The sequence below is a fragment of the Cetorhinus maximus genome, chromosome 7, assembly GCF_964194155.1.
Source record: "Cetorhinus maximus chromosome 7, sCetMax3.hap1.1, whole genome shotgun sequence".
In the NCBI taxonomy this organism is placed as follows: domain Eukaryota; kingdom Metazoa; phylum Chordata; class Chondrichthyes; order Lamniformes; family Cetorhinidae; genus Cetorhinus; species Cetorhinus maximus.
This window is the reverse complement of record NC_135885.1, coordinates 97169496-97187455: the sequence shown is the minus strand read 5'-3', so window position 1 is coordinate 97187455 and position 17960 is coordinate 97169496. Positions and strand designations below refer to the sequence as shown.

The following is a 17960-nucleotide window of genomic DNA, read 5'->3' as shown; positions in this document are numbered from 1 at the left end:
CTATCAGATGATAGATGCAGAGGGATGAAGTGTTCAAAAGTTGCTGCTGATGGCTCAACTGAATACATCAATCTTTTGTTGACTGTGAAGCCTACACCATGTTCATGGTGGTCTTCTGTGCTCTTGCCATGCCAATAAAAGGTGTAGTTAACATCAGTTATAAAGCCTATATTGGCTAATGTGGTTTCCTGTAGAGCGGCAATGTCAATATCAAACTTGTATAGCTCAAGGTCAATCAATGCTGCCTTGTGTACACTTGCTGTGGAATATGGGTCATTGTGTTTATGCCAGACCACATAGTCCCGACATTCCAGCTTTCAAGCTGGTAGATTTCCCCTTTCTTTGTTTGCTGCCTAGCCTAGGCATTGACTTAGGAGGTGTAGACTTGTTCAATATCTGAACTCTCCTCTTGACCTCCTAGGCTAATCTCCAGAGGAAACATGAAAGCCTATACATCTGAACTTAGTCAGTTGCAGGACTTGTCAGGTGTTAGCTTGAAGGAAACACCCAACGGCCTAATGGGACTTCACCCCAGCTCTCATATCAGGTTTACTCCGAGCCTTTACTTTTTAAGTTGTTATTAATGTTAAAGACATTGTCTAGTAGGGTCCGGATCACCAAAGGCATAGATTTAAGTAAAAAGAAATACAATACAATAGAAGGGGCCTCTTGAGGTGGTCCAGTGATGAATCTCATTGCCGAAATGGGCCAACCCACAGCCCTCCCCGCAGAAACCAACCCCGGTGACAGCTGACAAGATCCAACCTCATCACTAATTCTCTTAGTAAAGTCCCTGTTTTATCATTGGACTCCTTCAATAATAACACCCCCCTCAACAATTAAACACTCTCAATTAATTGGTGGAGATTTTACAATGAAAGAACAAAGTGCTTTTAAAAAAGACACGTAAATCTATAAGAAACATGCAGCGTAAGTCTGAGTTGCCCTTGTATTACATTCTTTTAAAGATCAGATCTAATATTTAATATTTCAAGAGCTCTTCCTCAGTTAATCTTTACATTAAGATGCAGTGATAAAGATAATTGAGTTCAAGTTAATAGGGCTGGGGAGTCTAGTAGGCATGCACAAACTGATACAGATGCTGGTATGTCGTATGTTTGGCAAACTGGCATTGTGCTGCTGCGTTGCTTGTGCTGTAATTGGATACCCTACTAGAATGGTGAGCAAATGAGGGGAGGCAAGAAGCAATGTGAGAGAACTGGATTTTCAAGTCCTGTCAAGCAACTGCTTGTTGTTCCTTAGGTTAATACCATCATCTGCAAATATACACAATGACGGCAAAATAAGCAAGATATGCTGAATCCTGCAACAACTTTCTGGATTCATACTGAAATGGATTAGTACTGTGAAGGTAGGATATACTGGCAGAAAAGAAAGATTTTCCTGTACACTTGTAAACAAACATCAGTTGCTGTAGATATTTGGAGGTCCAATAAACCTCAGAAACCACTGTTATCCTAGCCTAGTGGTGTGTCAGGTGATGGTATGTTTGTTCAATTCACATAAACATATATATTATAACAAGAATTGAGTCAAGACAGCAACAACTTCATATTCTAAGTTACCTTTTTTCTGAGCAGTTTTTGGAGAATGACTTTTTTAATGTTTGCTGGAAGGCATATGTCAGTGGCCTTGCAATGATTGTAATCGGCACAAGGGTGAGAGCAGTATTTGGGAATGAAACAGAAAAGGGGATTTCACAACACTACATGTTGCAAGCTATAATGTCAAGGGTATAGTGAAAAAGAGCAATTTCGGGCAAGCTGTAGCATGAATTGATATGTAATCCTGAATCTTAGTTCGTATATTCTTTTCCTGCGCAATTGTTTGCATTTTTCTTGGTGTTTTGCCCAATATAAAGCTGCATCCTGTGGAGCAGCGATCAAACTCTGAACCTGATAAATTCTTAAGATTCACTCTCTCCCTTCTGAGCAGGAATGGAAGGGAAGTAATTTATGGCATAAAACAGAAATTGGTGGTAAAACTCAGCAGGTCTGGCAGCATCTGTGGAGAGAGAACCAGAGTTAATGTTTCGACTCCAATATGACTCCTCTTCAGTTCCTGTAGTAATTATGGTTTTATTTAGTGTGTAATGTACCATTTAAGAATAATACTTGTTAGGCAAGATCACATGATCTGTAGTAACCAATAGGAGAATAGCACAGGCTACCTCAGTAGTCAGTGCAGAGATGGAGTTGGAGTTGAAAGCTCATGTGTAGTTGCTGCTGATTATATTGTAATTAAATTTAATTTTTCCACCCAGGAAGTGTCTGCAGATCAACTCTATCATTAATAGCACAACTCGGCCACCCTACAACAGTTCCGAAGAAGAATCCTATTAGATTCGAAACTTTAATTATGTTTCTCTCTCCACTGATTCTGGCAGACCTGCTGAGTTTTCCAGCATTTCCTGTTTTTATTTCAGATTTCCAGCATTCACAGTATTTTTCTTTTATTTTAAAAAGTAATTTATGACACAGTGCTGAGCTTGCAACTATTATTTCCTCTTGTCTTCATCACAAGTTTTCTTTGATATTTCTTCTTTCTGTAGTAAATTTTATTCCTCATATTCCTCCTCTACTATTCTTTATTCTCCCTGACTACATAGTTATTTCTTCCCCTCTTCCTTCAGTCTCCAAGCCTAAGCCTCTACCCCTCCTCCTTGTCTTCATGCTTCATGGAATCATTAAAGGAGTGTCTTTATTCTATGGATATCTGTAGACATCATATGTTGCTATCATGTTGTATCATTGTTTCAGCCATGAGTAATGATGTACGGAGGGTCCCATATTTATGTGACATTTGATCCAGGCTTGTTGGATCTTGTCAATTAAATGTAATTAAATGAAATGTAAAATGGGTTCAATTCACTACCACCCATTTCACAGTATTGCTTAAAGTCAAGAATTACCCCTTTGTGTCTTTAAGCCTGTATTAAAAATTCACATGTCATATGAGTATATTATTCTCCATCATACTTCAGTTTCTTCCCAAGCATTTTACAGTTAATTCAAAATTATATACATCATTCTGACTTTAGAAGGTTTCTAATGTAGCTTTCTAGATAGGGAAAAGTAAAACATCCAATGCTGCTAATTGTTTAGGACAGTCAAAATTTCCACAAGTATTTGTGTCGATCTGCATTGTCCAAAAGCAACTTCTACATCAGAAAGTGCAATTAATAGTCAATGATGAACTTCTCAGTCGTGGATTTGGTGAAGATACAAACACTGAAATCTTAGCAACAGGGCATATTGCAAATTCCGAAGGGGTGAAATCGACTGGCATCAGTCCTGCTCCTCATGTCTCCACAAGAATATAATCCAGAGAATTTTCTAGGTCATGCTAAGTGCAGCCAACAGCAGCTCTGTTAAGGAATGATGGTGAGGCTGTACGATGCCTGGTACAAATGGCAGTGTCATGACTGGGATGGGAGGAGTGTGCATAAGATCTAGCCCCACTACTCCGCAGGCTGTACCATTAATTTCAAAGTTTAATTTTCTCACCAAAATAGCCAATCATTTTATCATCTACTGGTGCCCAAAATAAAATAGTCTTCAACCAGGCTTCTTTCAATGAACTCAGAACAATTGTTTATTATAAAATGAAACTTCTTTTTAACAAGTTGCAAGTACTGGTTAACATACAATTGTAGTCAGGAAGTATAACAATCTATCTCTTCCTAAAAAAATTCCCCAGTGCACACATAGACACACACAGAGACAAACAAAGAACAAACTGATAGTCTCTCTGCAGAGATGGGCTTTAGAGGATGGGCGTTATAAAATAAGGGATAAAATTTGCAGGATCTCAACGCTGTCTACCTGGAGTTCTCTCATGTGAAGATGGGTCGCTGGTCCTGGTGGAAGTCTGGAAGTTCTCACCAACTGGTCTCAGCTTTGCATGTCCAAATGCAGACCAGTTGAACTTAGATGAGGATTCTTTGGCTACAGGTTGATAGCCTCACACAATTGCAGACAAGGTAGAGAGAGACAGTTAAGGTAGCCTTCCTTCCTCAGCTTGTCCCCCAATAAGACTGTCTTCAAAACCAGCAGGTTCAAAATGCTAAGTTTTTTTTCTTTCTGTCACGTGATTTCCAGCAAGTTACCAACCTTTGACTTTTCAGTTTTTTTTCCCCATCTATTAAATCGATTGCTGTTCAAAACAAACAAACAGATCTTCCTCGAGCACCATAAAGGTCAGGTGATTTCTTGGAAGGGGCCTGCATGTTGACAGTTCCAAGGTGAACTTATGACTACCCTTTTAAAAACATCCAGGCTAGCATCCAAATGTCCAGATAATACCAAGTCCTTCCATGTTATAAAAGAAAAATTCAATCTTGAAATGTATGATTCTAACAGTGTGTGAGGCACATGATCTGCCCATATGTCCTTGAAAATTGAAATCGGGGTCCTGAATAGATCCTAAAGCCATGATTTGCATAATCAAGAGGCCTACTACCTGAAACACTCAGGCACTCTGCCATACAAAATTTAAAAATGGTGGCAGTCAGTGCCAGCGTTAACTGAGCAGCAAATCTAACAATGCCATTTTGAGGTCAGTTAATGTCGGCTTGGCTGGGTGAAAATGTGCTCTGCATTCTAGAATCTTCCAACTCGGCGCAGCCTAGGAATTATATCAGAAAAAGAAAGAAAGATTGAAGAATCTTAATGCTGAAATCGGTTTAGCACTCCCTTCCCTCTCCCCAAGCCACATAGTGAAAACCTAACCTGTCCCTTAATAGATTTTCAAAATCAAGCATGACAAGATTTAACTTTGTGCTTCCACCGCCAAGGGTTAAATATTTAATTTTGTGCAGAAGTGGCTTTACTGGTATTAAAAGCAGCTGTGAATCCACCACGAATCACCTCAGGGAAAGTTACACCCATTAATCTTTTAATACCGCTCCAGTGAGTTGCTCCAGAAATGATTGCTCACTTTTATTGCACACCATCTATTATAGTTAACTGAATTGTTTAATCCATTACATGTAAAGAATCATTGCTATAAGGAGCTAGAAATTAACTTGCTCATGAGGCAGCAGTTAGTTCTGTATGAAGGTAACCAACGTGACAGTCTATTCTTTAAAGTAACAGTCTTGGTAGTGCAAACTTATAGGGCTGAATCTTCTGCTCGGCGAGCAGGTTAGGGGCCCACTCGCTGAGGCATAAAATGATGCGTGGTGACATCGGGCGTGCATCCTGACGTCACAGCGCATCATTCAGACTTTCAGTTCGGCGGGTGTGCACCCGAGTCAGCTGTGCACCCGCCGAACTGTCAAAGGCCTATTAAGGCCACTTAATTCCCAATTAAAATAATTAACGGAGCTGCCCGCCCAACCTTAAGGTTGGTGGGCAGGCGAAGAGCCCAGGTGGCCTTCGCATTTTTCATGGAACCTCATCCACAGGCGGGATGAGGTTTCATGAATGATTTTAAATTTTGACAAAATTTTTAATTGAAATTAATGCACATGTCTCACATGAGGGGACATGTCATAAAAATTTTCTCGCCACTTTATTAAACCTTTTGGACTTAAAACTAATCTCCCTGAGGCACCTCTGTGCCTCAGGGAGATTTCTGTGCTTTCGCGCACATGTGCAAAAGAGCGCACACCTGACTCAGGCAACCCCCAACCCACCCGCACAGGGAGCGCACAGCGCTTCTGGGTGCGCATCACACTTAAGGCCCGCCCACGTAAAATGGCAGCGCGGACCCGAACGGGGGCCCACCCAACAGGCAGAAAATTCTGCCCATAGAATTGCAGATTCATACACCACAGAGGAAGCCATTTAGCCCACCATGCCTCTGCTGTCTCTTTGAAAAAGCTATCCTATTAGTTCCACTCCCCTACTCTAGCCCCATATCTCTACTAATTTTCCCTTTTTAAGTATGTATTCAATTCCCTTTTGAAAATTACTATTGAATCTGCTTCCAGGCAGTGCATTGCAGGTTGTAACAACTCGCTACCAAAAAATAAATTCTCATCACCCCCAAGTTCTTTAGCCAGTTATCATAAATCTGTGTTCTCTGTTATCAACCTTCCTGCCTTTCTATGAAAACTCCTCAATTCTCAAGACCTCTATTCAATCTTAACTTCTCAGCTCTAAATTGAGCAATTCCAGCTTCTCTAGTCTGAGGGACTAAGACTTCACCCTGTATATTTTTCTTGTAAAATATATAGAGATATGCTCATTGCTAGCTCTAAAAATTTAAAACTGGACAAAGACCTAACATGGCTGGATCTATGTCTGTCTGTGACCCTCAAACAAAAGGTGCTATCTGGCAGTATCAGAGAAACTCGCACCTCATTATCTCTGAAGAGTCACTAATGATACCTTGTGGGCTGCACAGACCAGGTTCAAAGAGAGCTATACAAAGGCCATCTCCATTTCATATCCCAGGCTGGCAAAGAGGAGTTGACTCATCTGCTGAGTCAAAGGGACCCGCAACTTTTCTGTCAATTCTTAATGTTTGAGACCTTCCACAATCTCGGGGGCCCAGGTGAGGGATAAACAACCTTTGTCAGAGTGGAAAGTCATATGACATAGACCTAGTTTAGGGGACCAATAATATTGCTTTGCTCTACTGAAAAGCCAGTCTGCCATTTTATTATCTAACTAGCAGAATCATAAGACAAGGAGTTCTGGTCCAGGTTGGACACCTGGCCCCATCTTGCTGCTTCAACTGAAAATTCTGCACCATCACCTACAAGACTGATTCATCTTTGCATGCCCATCTCATCATGTGAAGTCAACACCACCGGAAAAGTGAATTACCTAGCATTGGTTTTCAGCTCACCAACCTCCGTGAAGGAATACTTAATTGGACTTTGATTCTGCATTCTGGAATCCATGTGAAACAATATTTATTTTCTCTGTCTCTGCATTGTAAATCTTTCTTTTCTCTATCCCTCTTTTTTTTTACTGTATGAATATAGGAGGCAATGTTATAACCCTCCCGCGGTTTGAGTGTGTGCAAATAAACTAACCCTTTGAGTTCATCCTGTGGGGCTATTAATAGAAATTAGATCACATCAAAACTGAAGGGTTGGGAAATACTTATAAATTGGGAAGCAAATCAAAAACACCTTTCTATTTATGGATTGGTGGAGAGAGGAGGAATTAGTGCTGTTTAAATTAAAGTCTGCCCTGTCTGTAACACTAGACTCTCCATATAAGCTCATCCCTAGTACAATTCTGCACCCTCTCCAAGGCTAAGACATTCTTCCAAAACTGCGGTGCCCAAAATTGGACACAATACTTTGGCTGAGGCCTGAATGGTGATTATAAATGCTTATCATAACTTCCATGATTTCCTATTCAATGCCCCTATCTAAAAAGAAGGATCATGTTTGCTTCTATAATAGCCTTATTGATTTGTCCTGCCTCTTCAAAGATTTGTCAATGTGAACCCTCCGGTCTCCCTGTTCCTGTGTCCCATTTGCACCATTTAGTTATACAGTGTCTCTCCTTATTTTCTCTTCCAAATTGCATCACTTCACTGCATTATATTTCATGTATCTGTCTGTTTACCAGTCTGTCTACATGCTCCTAAAGCCTGATATTATCCTCCTCACTGTTTACTGTATTTCCAAGTTTTTGGCATTCACAAACTTTGAAACTATGCACCCTATACCCAAGTCCAGATGATGTAAATCACAAAGAACATTGGCCCCTTGGGACACCATTGTATAATTCTATCCAGTCTGAAAAACAATTGTTCACAACTATTCTCTGCTTTCTCTCTCTTTGCCAATTTCATACCCATGCTGTTCCCATTCCCCTTATGCCATAGGTTTTAATTTTGCTATTATGTGGCATCTTCTCAAATGCCTGTGAAAGTGCTTACAACTGTACTACCAAAGGTGTTTTATGCCTCAGAAATGTGGAGGCATGACATACATCAGGCTATGTTTGTGAACAGGACTTTATTACAAATGTTTTTAAAATGTCTGCAATTGCGAGCTTTCTTTCGGTTTCTCTTTCTCTATAAACACACCCATAGGCTTAACTAACAGCACAGGGAACACTCAACAGACGCACACAAAGCACAATTGGACAATTGAACATAACACTACCTTCAGCACCTCTATTATTTCACCAAAGAACTCAATCAAGTGCGCCAGACATAATTTGCCTTTAACAAGCCCATGATGGTTATCATTTATTAACACACATTCTTCCAAGTGATGATTAACTTTGTCCCAGATTATTATCTCCAGAAGGTTCCCCACCACTATACTTTTGAGCACTTGTCTCAATATCTCCTTATGTGTCTTGGTGTCACATTTTGTCTGCTAACACTATTGTGAAGTGCCTTGGGATGTTTTATTATGTTAAAGGTTCTATGTAAATGTACAAAAGTGCATAAGAAATAGGAGCAAGAATAGGCCATTGGCCCCCCGAGCCTGCTGCACCACTCAATAAGAGTATGGCTGATCTGATTGTAACCATAAACCTTGACTCCCTTGTAGATCAGCACTCAGTCTAACTCAGCCTTGAATATGATCAATAACCCAGCTTCTATTGCTTTCTGGGCCAGAAATATCCCCCCGTTGTGTGGGGGCGGGCGCAAACCCGCTCGAGGACGTGCCGCCATTTTCCGTGTGGCCCGCCCAACGTGACGCTCGCCCGGAAGCGTTGTGTGCTCCCTGTATGGGTTGGGGGGGATTCCCTGAGAGGTTCCCTGTGCTCTTTCGCGCATGCACGTGATAAAGCGCAGAGATCTCCCCGAGACACGATGGTGCCTCGGAGATTTGTTTCAGTGCCAAAGTTTTAAATAAAGGTTTTTGACACTTTTAAGGCATGTCCCCTTGTGTAACACTATCACATGAGCTGGGACATGTCAAAGAATAAAAGTATAAATTTTTATTAGATTTTAAAACACTTCACGAAACTTCATCCCGCCCGTGGATGAGGTTTCATGAAAAACGCGAAGGCCGCCTGGGCTCTTCACCTGCCCGCCAACCTTAAGGTTGGACGGGCAGCTCATGGAATTGAATTGATTAGGTTTTAAATGGCCTTAATAGACCTTTGACAGTTCAGCGGGTGCGCAGCCAACTCGGCTGCGTGCCTGCCGAACTGAAAATCTAAATGACGCGCGGTGACATCAGGATACCCGCCCGACGTTACCACATGTCATTTTACGCACGAGCCGGCCCTGCCCCCACTCGCCAACGAGAAAATTCTTCCCCTAGGGTAGAGAATTCCAAAGATCAAGGACCGTTTGAGAGAAGAAATGCCCCCTCATCTCTGTCTTAAATGGAAGATCACTCATTTTAAAATTGTGTCCCCTAGTTCTGCATTCCTCTGTGAGGGGAACCATCCTCTCAGCAGCTACCATTAAGCCCCTCAGAATTTTATGTTTCAATAAGATCATTCTTCATAACCCCAATGCGTATGGGCCCAAACTCCTCGACTTTTCTTCGTGGGACAACTATTTAATTCCAGGAATCAACCTAATGAAGCTTCTCTGAACTTCTTCCAATGCAGGAATAACCCTCCTTAAGAAGACCAAAGTTGTACACAGTAGACGTGGTTGCACCAATCCCTTGAACAGTTACAGCAAGTTGTTGGGATGTTGGGCCTATAGCTTTTTTGAGCAGGTTGCAACATTTGCATCTTCCCATTTCAAAGGGGGATTGAAAGACAGTTGACATGATTGTCCCAATTCTGTAAATTGATTATTAAGCAAGCTACTGCTCCTTCAAACGAGTCAAAATTGGCAAAATCTTTGACCCCCCCCTGCAAAAGACGGGAATGGAGTTAGGCAACAGTAAAATAAGGTCTGCGGGGCCAGAATTTCAAAATTCCCCCTCCATTTCTGCTTCGCACTATCTTCCCCTCAACGCGAAAAGGTTTGGGTCGCGATCCTGCATGCTCATCCTGTGATGTTGGGGACACCATTATAAAGGTTTTTCATTCCCCACGGTATTTCATCAGGTTGTGCACATTTCCAAAGCTTGTGGGGCCTCCTCTGGGTTGAGAGAGTCTAGAACACTTCATGAGAGCTGTGAAGAGTGTGGGAAAGCTCAGCAGCCACTTCCAGTAAGGTGGTTTTCAACTTTTAAGTATCTACAAGTGCCTGGAGATGGCCATATTGTTTTCCAGGGTGGGGGGAGTAGGCAGAGGATTCATTTTTGAATACACTAGCCCAGCCATATGCCTGCCAGCAACAGAGCATTAGTACCACGAGAGAAGATGCAGCAGTGTTTCAATATTGTTGAAGTGTTTCTTTTGGTCATGAGAGCTGCCCCAGATCAGCTGCGTTGCTGCAGTAGCAGCATGAACCTTGTGTGCCACGAGGCTGGGTCCTTAAGCAGGAGGAAGCTCAATGCCGTTTGCCTGCAAGAGGCATTGGTGACTCTGGGAGTAACCAGAACACAGGCTGAGCATGTTTCTGTAGGCCCTATCTTCAGATGAGTGAGTGACAGTGCAGGAAGAGGCTGTGTTTCTCCAGAGAGGTTGTGTCTGAGATGAGCACCCCTCTCAATGAAGACCTGAAGCCAAGATCAATCCAGAGGCATGCATTGTTAATAGCATTGAAGGTTACCATAGCAATTTATTTCCTTGCCACCAGCTCTTTCCAAGGCTCAGCGGTCGACTTGTTTGGCATCTCCCAGTCAGCTGCGCACAGGTGTATACACTCTGTGACCAATTCCCTTTTCTCCAGGGCTGGCGAATTCAGTCCATCTGAGGCATTGCATCAGTGTCATAGAAAGAGGATGACAGGATGTGCATCCATTGCTGGGTTCCCACAGGTGCGGGACATGGTTGACTGTTTACATGTTGCAAAAAGGGCTCCCATGCAGAATCCAGAATATTACGACAACAGAAAGGGCTACCACTCTTTGTACAGCTGCTCTGCAGTCACCACAAGATGTTCCTTCATGTCTGTGCCTGTTACCCTGTAGTTTCCCCATCTCTTTCATCTATTCGAATTCAGGGCTGTCCCTAATGCTCAGACCAACCCCACTGCTCCATAGATGGATACTCGGGGGTAAGGGATATCCTCTGAGGAGGTGGCTGCTCATACCTCTGCAGCAGGACAGCGGAGATGTAATGTGAGCAACCTCCGTACAAGGACACTTGTTGAACAGGCCGTAGGCTTCTCAAGGTGTTTTTCAAATGCCTTGACCGCTGAGGGGGACCTCTGCAGTGCACGCCCGTCAGGTTGTCACAGGTGATACAGATGATTTGAATGCTGCATACTTCATAAGTTGGAGCAGCAAAGGGGTCTGGCACTCGAGGCAGAGGAGGTTGAGAAAAGGCCCCTATCCTTAGATGAAGAAGTTGAAGCAGAGGAGGAGGAAGAATGGAGGAGGGCGAGGAAGAAGGACAAATGGGAGACAGAGGAGGAAAGACGATGACTGAGACGAGGTGCAACATGGGGTTGTCGAGGAACAGATGAGTTTATACAGGTTGCCATTGTGGCCAGAAACCTAATCACATAATGGCTGACGCTCTTCCGAGGCATCCAAGACATGGAAGGAACCAGGTGATAGTCAAGGCATAAAGGGGATGGTATTGAATCCATCATGTTTCTGAACACATGGCGCATGAGGAAGGTCTGCTGGATGCTGCACACATTTGGCCTGATGAGAAAATGATGACTTCTGACCACATTAGCATTCTAAATATTGTATATATTGCGTAAACAATTTGTGGAAAAAATGCAAAGTTTTTGTCTTCACGATATACATGCTTCCTCCACTTCTATACAATCCATTAATGTCCTAAACATCACTGTAACCATTTATTGCTGTAACAGATGTGGTGTCCCCCCACTCTCAGACACTGCTACCTAATGTTACCCTTGTTGCCTCAGAGGAGGTGGAGGCAGCCTACTTACAACTCTGGTTATACAGCTCTGAGGACCACTGGAGCCGGGTTCGCTGATGGTCACAGTCTGAGGTTACCACCTCTACGTCCTCGACCCAGGAGCTTTTGGTGGTGGTGGGGGCAGCTTGAGCCAGCAGGGAGGAGAAGGTCCTTGCATTCTTACACCTCACCCTCTAGAATCTCCAGGTCGCAGTCTGTGAAATGGGGCACTGCTGCCCCCCTGGAGTCATGGCTGCTGCCTCGAACTGCCCTCCTGGGACGAGGATAGAAGAGGTACATGGCTCAATATGTATGATACACGTGGTGTGTTTTTACCATTAGATTCGTGGAATGGAATGTCAGTAAGGGGATGGGTGTTGCACTGTGTGACATATGAGGGAAGGGTTTGCCTGGCACAGGCTCAGTGGCCTCAGCATTACATGGCAGGATGGAAAACCATGTCCCACATTGCCAAGGCAGATTGCAGTTAGATAGGGGTTGTAAGTGGCAGGGTTGGAGTTCCATGTGAGGATGCGGCAGCTGAGCTGTGCTGCTGTGCCCAGTTGCAGAGCTGTGAGAGCTGCTGCATGATTAATTTTTAAAATGCAGGGACTTGCCAGGATGAACAGAAAAAGACTGGCACAGCAGGGTGCTCACAGATAGTGGTAGATTGGCATCATTGGAGTTCCACCAATGGTTAATGAGTATACTAAGGGAGTGCTCTTTAATGGGCCACCAGTGACATCAACAGTGAGTACTGAGAGTACAAATGTCAGAGTGGTCACTCAGGCATCATTGCCAGGTAGATTATTGTAAAGGGCGCCTTTAGCTCCCCTTTTATTAGGCCCAGGTCTGGAAATACCCACATTTGCACCCAATCCCTTCCAGGCCCAAACCCAATCCTGCATCCAATCCGAAGGTGCCAAACTCAAACCTACCCCGCCTACATGTCTCTGAGATGAAAAGAAGGTGCGAATGGGGAGATGTGACTGCTGCGGGTTCCTAAAGTCAGGAACTACCTCGATTCGCATTTCCCAAACCCAAGGGGAAGATCCGGCCCAATAACTTTACATTAATAGTCTGATGTTCTGATCACAGATTTATCACACTGCGCCATCCACCATATATCGAAACACTTGATCAATTTACAAATCAACTGCTAATACCATAGAGTGTAATATAAGATGTTAATTCTAGCTGTGTGATATGCTAAGGAGACAGTATACATCATCACAGGAAGTGATGCAATGTCTCATGATCTTGCTCTCTCTTGTAGACCCCATTGCGAGATGAAGCCATGGTAAGCTGTTTCTTAAGTTAATGTTTTCTTTACCTTGGCAGACTCTGTAAATATTCTGTGTTAGCACAACGAGACCAAGAATATTATAAAGTGAAGCAACAAGTATGAAAGATTCTCTGCCATTACCAGAAAACTTCGAGCAAGTAGAAGCATGGGTGAACTAGCGCTGAAGGTTTGTCAAATATTGCAGCTCATTGGGCCTCGCAGTGAAGCTGAGTGGCGAGCAGGTCAGTCCGCTGATGGATGGCTGTGCAGATGATATCATAGTCAGGCAAGAGATTGACAAACAAAAAGCTACAATCAAATAATAAAAGCACTTGACGTTACCTTCAATCTGCAAAAGAATACCATTGTTGAGTGGGCTAAATTGAACAAGCATACCCAATAACAAGGGGAATGCACTGATTCATTTATCAACTATCTCTATAGCCTCGCAGAGAACTGTGAATATGGAAGCTTAAAAGAGGAAGTAATCAGGGACAGAATTGTTGTCAGAGTCTTGGCTGAAGCATTGCCTGACCACTTGCAGTCAAGAGATGATTTAACCTTTTTTTAAAAAAAAGGCAATGGAACTGAGCAGACAAGCTGAGGTCAGGAAGCAATAGTGATCAATGATTTGGGGTAACAGAGCGAACCATATCCCAAAAACGACCGACTGATTCAGTGGAATATGTTACATTTAAAAGCAGAGAGCTGGACATACAAAAGCAGGTGAGGCAGGAAGAGCATCCATCAACTGCCCTAGCTAACTGTAATCGGAGTGGTGGGAAAAAACACAGGCATGAAAATTGTCCCACCAAAGAGGCCGAATGCCATTTTTGCAAAAAGAAGGGTCACTTTCAGGCTGTGTCTCAGCAAGAAGCTTGTACAGAATGAGAAGCCTTCAAAAGATGGCAAGATCCATGAAATAGGAGATATCAATGATATTGAAATATCTTTCCTTGAAGAGTTCCAGGGACCAAGTTGAGCAACTGGAATGCTGATATCCTAGTGGAGGGAAACAAGACGCAGATGCAGTTTTGGTTCTTTCTGGTTGGAGAAAAGTTCTCTTCAGCTATCATGCATAAAACTACATGGACCAGGAGGTATAGAACTCAAGGTCATCGGACAACTGAGTGAAACCCTTCAATATTGAGAGAGAAAAATCACTGAAGCCTTATATGTGATTCTGAATCAGAGCTGTTCACTCTTAAGCAGGAAAGCTTGTATGGACTTGCATCTGATTTGCAGATTAGTGGAACTGGGAAAGCTGAGCAAATCAGCGTAAAACCTTCAGAGCTGAAATTCCATAGATGTTCACAGGAAAGCTGAAGATAGCATATCATATCACTCCACATCCTGAAACAAAGCCTGTGTCTGTTTACACCCAGAAAAGTTCTTCATCCACTCTTGCCAAAGGTAAAGAAGGACATTGACTTAATATTGAAGCAAGGAGTGATTTCATCTGTGACAGAACCAACAAGTTGGTGCTCGGGGATGGTCCCAGTGCCAAAATCAACAGATCTATCAGAATTTGATAGATCTTGCCCAGCTGAACAAAGCAGTTGAATGCGAAATTCATCCTATGTCACCTGTGGACGAGAGCTTAGCAAAATTGGGAGAGAGTTCAATCTTCTCAAGGTTAGATTCAAATAGCTGTTTTTGGCAACTACCCCTTGATGAAGAGCCTAAGTTGCTCACAACCTTCATTACACTTTTTGGGAGGTTTTCGGCATAATGTAAGCACCAGAAATCTTCTACAGGACAATGTCAAGTATTCTAGAAGGTCTGGATGGAGTCTTATGTCACATGCATGATGGCTTGATGCATGAATCCACTCAGACAGAACATGACACTAGAGTGAGCTGTGCCACAATGCCTACAGGAAACAGGGCTTGCACTCAACAACAAATGCAAATTCTCACAGCCGACTGTCAAGTTCCTTGGGTATATTGTGAATGCACCCAGTGTCAGAGTTGATCCACAGAAGACAAGGCCAATCGAGGAGTGTCCAGCTCCTCACAACATGACTGAGCTCCAGAGATTCATGGGTATGATAAACCAAGTTGGAAAGTTCCTGACCAACCTACCTGTCATCAATGAGCCACTATGTCAGCTGTTACAACAGGACAATACATGGTGCTGGGGGGAAGCACAACAGAGATCTTTTGAGAAAATTGAAGAGATGCTGATATTACCTGATATTTTAGTCCACTATGATCCAGAATGTCCGACTATCATTGCTGCAGATGCGTGTTCTACAGGATTGAGAGCTGTACTATTTCAGATACAGCTGTTCAAAATCCTTCAAACTCCCTTCCAAATAGCACTGTGGGTGTACCTACGCCACATGAACTGTAGCGGTTCAAGAAGGCAGCTCACCGCCACCTTCTCAAGGGCAATTAGAGATGGGCAATAAAAATGCTGACCTAGCCAGCGAAGCCCGCATCCTGTGAAAGAACAAAAGATGGAAAGCATAAACCAGTTTACTATGCATCCTGTTTACAGACAGAGGTGGAACAGAGATAGGTAGTGATAGAGAAGGAAGCATTAGCTGCTCCATGGGCTTGTGAAAAGTTTGCAGATTATGTTCTTGGTCGCCAATTTAAGATAGAGACGGACCATAAACCCTTTGTGACACTCTTAATTTCTAAGGAGTTAGCAAAAATGCCTCCATGAGTACAATGATTCAGACTGAGGGTGATGAGGTTTGATACAAAAACCAGAGTATGTTCTGGGAAAACAGCATACAGATGCTTTGTCACGTATCCCAGTGGCAAGGCCTGAACAAGGTGATGTAGCTCTTGTAGATCTAACGTTTGCATTGGCAACAACCACAAAACTACCAGCAACAACTCGGTGACTGAATGAAATCGGAAATGCACAGAAATGTGATGAAGAACATGCTTGGGTCAAAAAGTATTGCATCAAACGATAGCCAACATACATACCACACAATCCCATTCTCAGATAGTACTATGAACAGAGGGGACACCTGAGTGTAGTTGATGATTTACTGATATATGATGAGAGTGGTCATTCCAGGAGTTCTGGGACTCGATGAACTGCAACAATTGCACCAACGACATTTGGAGTAGTAGTCTACTAACCTCAAGAAGTCATGTAACTGCAGGGTCACACTTCTGATGCAGTGATTTACATCATTTGAAGGAGATTTTTGCAACACATGAAATGCCAGACATTATAATCTCACACAATGGACCGCCGTTTGCCAATGAATATTTTAAAAAGTTCACAATATCGTATGGAATTTTTCATACTACCAGCTCAAGCCAACAGGTGAAGCTGAAAGAGTGAGTACAGTGAAAGCATTGCTGAAGAAGAACAATGACACCCAACTTGCACTTCTGAGCTGTTATTTAACTCCACTCCAAAATTGTTTAGCACCATGTGAACTCCTCATGGGAAGAAGACTGAGATCACAACTCCCTACCCTCCTACGCACACATGTCGTGAGTATGTGCTGATGACTCGGATGAAGTGAGGGAGAAAGAGGATGAATATCACCGCAGTCAGATGTGGAACTATGACAAATGTCACAAAGCACACAATCTGCCAGACTCCAACCAGGAGAGCCCGTTTGGATCCAAGACCAAGCTCACTGTGGACAAGTGGTTAAACAAACACTACATCCACAGTCCTACCTCACCCAAACAGGTAATGGTATTTGTGAGACAGAACAGATGTGCACTAGATTCTATAAAGAAGCAACCTTCCACACGGTTAGAGTGGTAATCTACCAAACCAAACAGATCTGAGGGGCTGCATTCATCTACCAATCCAGATGAATACCAGACTGGTGAACCTGATTCATCTATTAATTCTCTTTCTACTCAGCAAAGTCTGAGAGATCACCCGCAGGACTCAAACCCCTAATCTCCTCCAAAGGAGCTGAGGAACTGTCTGGGTAGAATTGTGAGACTGCCACAGTACTTCTCCCTGTAAAAAGAAATGGAAGTCAGAGACTTCGGTGGGGGGTGGGGTGGGGGGGAGGGGGGGTAATGTAATATAAGGGGTTAATTCTAACTGATATGCTAATGAGACTGTATACATCACAAAGTGATGCAATGTCTCATGATCTTGTTCTCTCTTGTAGACCTCATGGCAAGATGAAGGCACTGCAGGATGTTTCTTATTAAAGCTAGCATTTTCCTTACCTCTGCAGACTCTGTAAATATTCTGCATTAGCACAACGAGACCAAAAACATTATATAGAGAATAGTTTGGTCTTTTTTGCAGAATGAGAGTCCGGTCAAGCCCAACCACATCCTTTTGACCAAAGGAAAGTTATGAAACATTGAACGTTGAACTAGCCAGTGACTTATTTTCCACTCTGACTGAACTGCAGCTTCATATTTCTCACGTGGGCCCATAGAGAGGGTTTGTTTGCAGTTTCTGCTTTGCCATGACGTAGTCAGTGCAGCTTCCTTCCTGCTTCTTGCAAGGTTGAAACAGAGATAAGGAAACAGCAGTAAGCAGCTAAAGCTTGTTTTGCAAAAACAAAAGTCGTGAAGATTCTTCTGAGAAGGTCGGTAAAGAAAGCATTTGGTTTATAAAGAGATCCTGCTAGCTGTTGATGAACAAGCCAACTCTCACTGCATAGCACAAGAAACAAAAGCTATTGTTATTATCATTGTTTTGGTAGTGTTCATTAAACTTGGAACAAACTTTTGACAAACAGTAGTCTTCAGACTCTAGCCATACTTCGACACTGCTAATTTGCAAGAAATGAAGGAAAACCACCAGATGTGACATAATACATTGACATTCTTTAGCCTCAGCTCCATTCAAAATTTGTTTTAAATGACAGAATCCTTTTT

The 17960-nt window shown here is 42.8% G+C and overlaps 1 protein-coding gene across 6 annotated transcripts in view; it reads left to right on the top strand.

The window, feature by feature from the left end:
* LOC144682952 (ETS-related transcription factor Elf-1-like) overlaps nt 1-17960 on the top strand; it is a 168438-nt gene that overhangs the window by 38144 nt on the left and 112334 nt on the right. For 3 of the 6 annotated variants that reach the window (XM_078545878.1, XM_078545883.1, XM_078545882.1), the window contains exon 1: nt 17543-17668. The exons of 1 other annotated variant lie outside the window; for it this stretch is intronic. The gene's annotated coding sequence lies outside the window, so the exon portion shown is untranslated. Of the gene's footprint in view, nt 1-13226; nt 13368-17542; nt 17669-17960 lie in introns of those variants that run through there. 2 more of the 6 variants (XM_078545880.1, XM_078545881.1) reach the window with 2 other exon arrangements.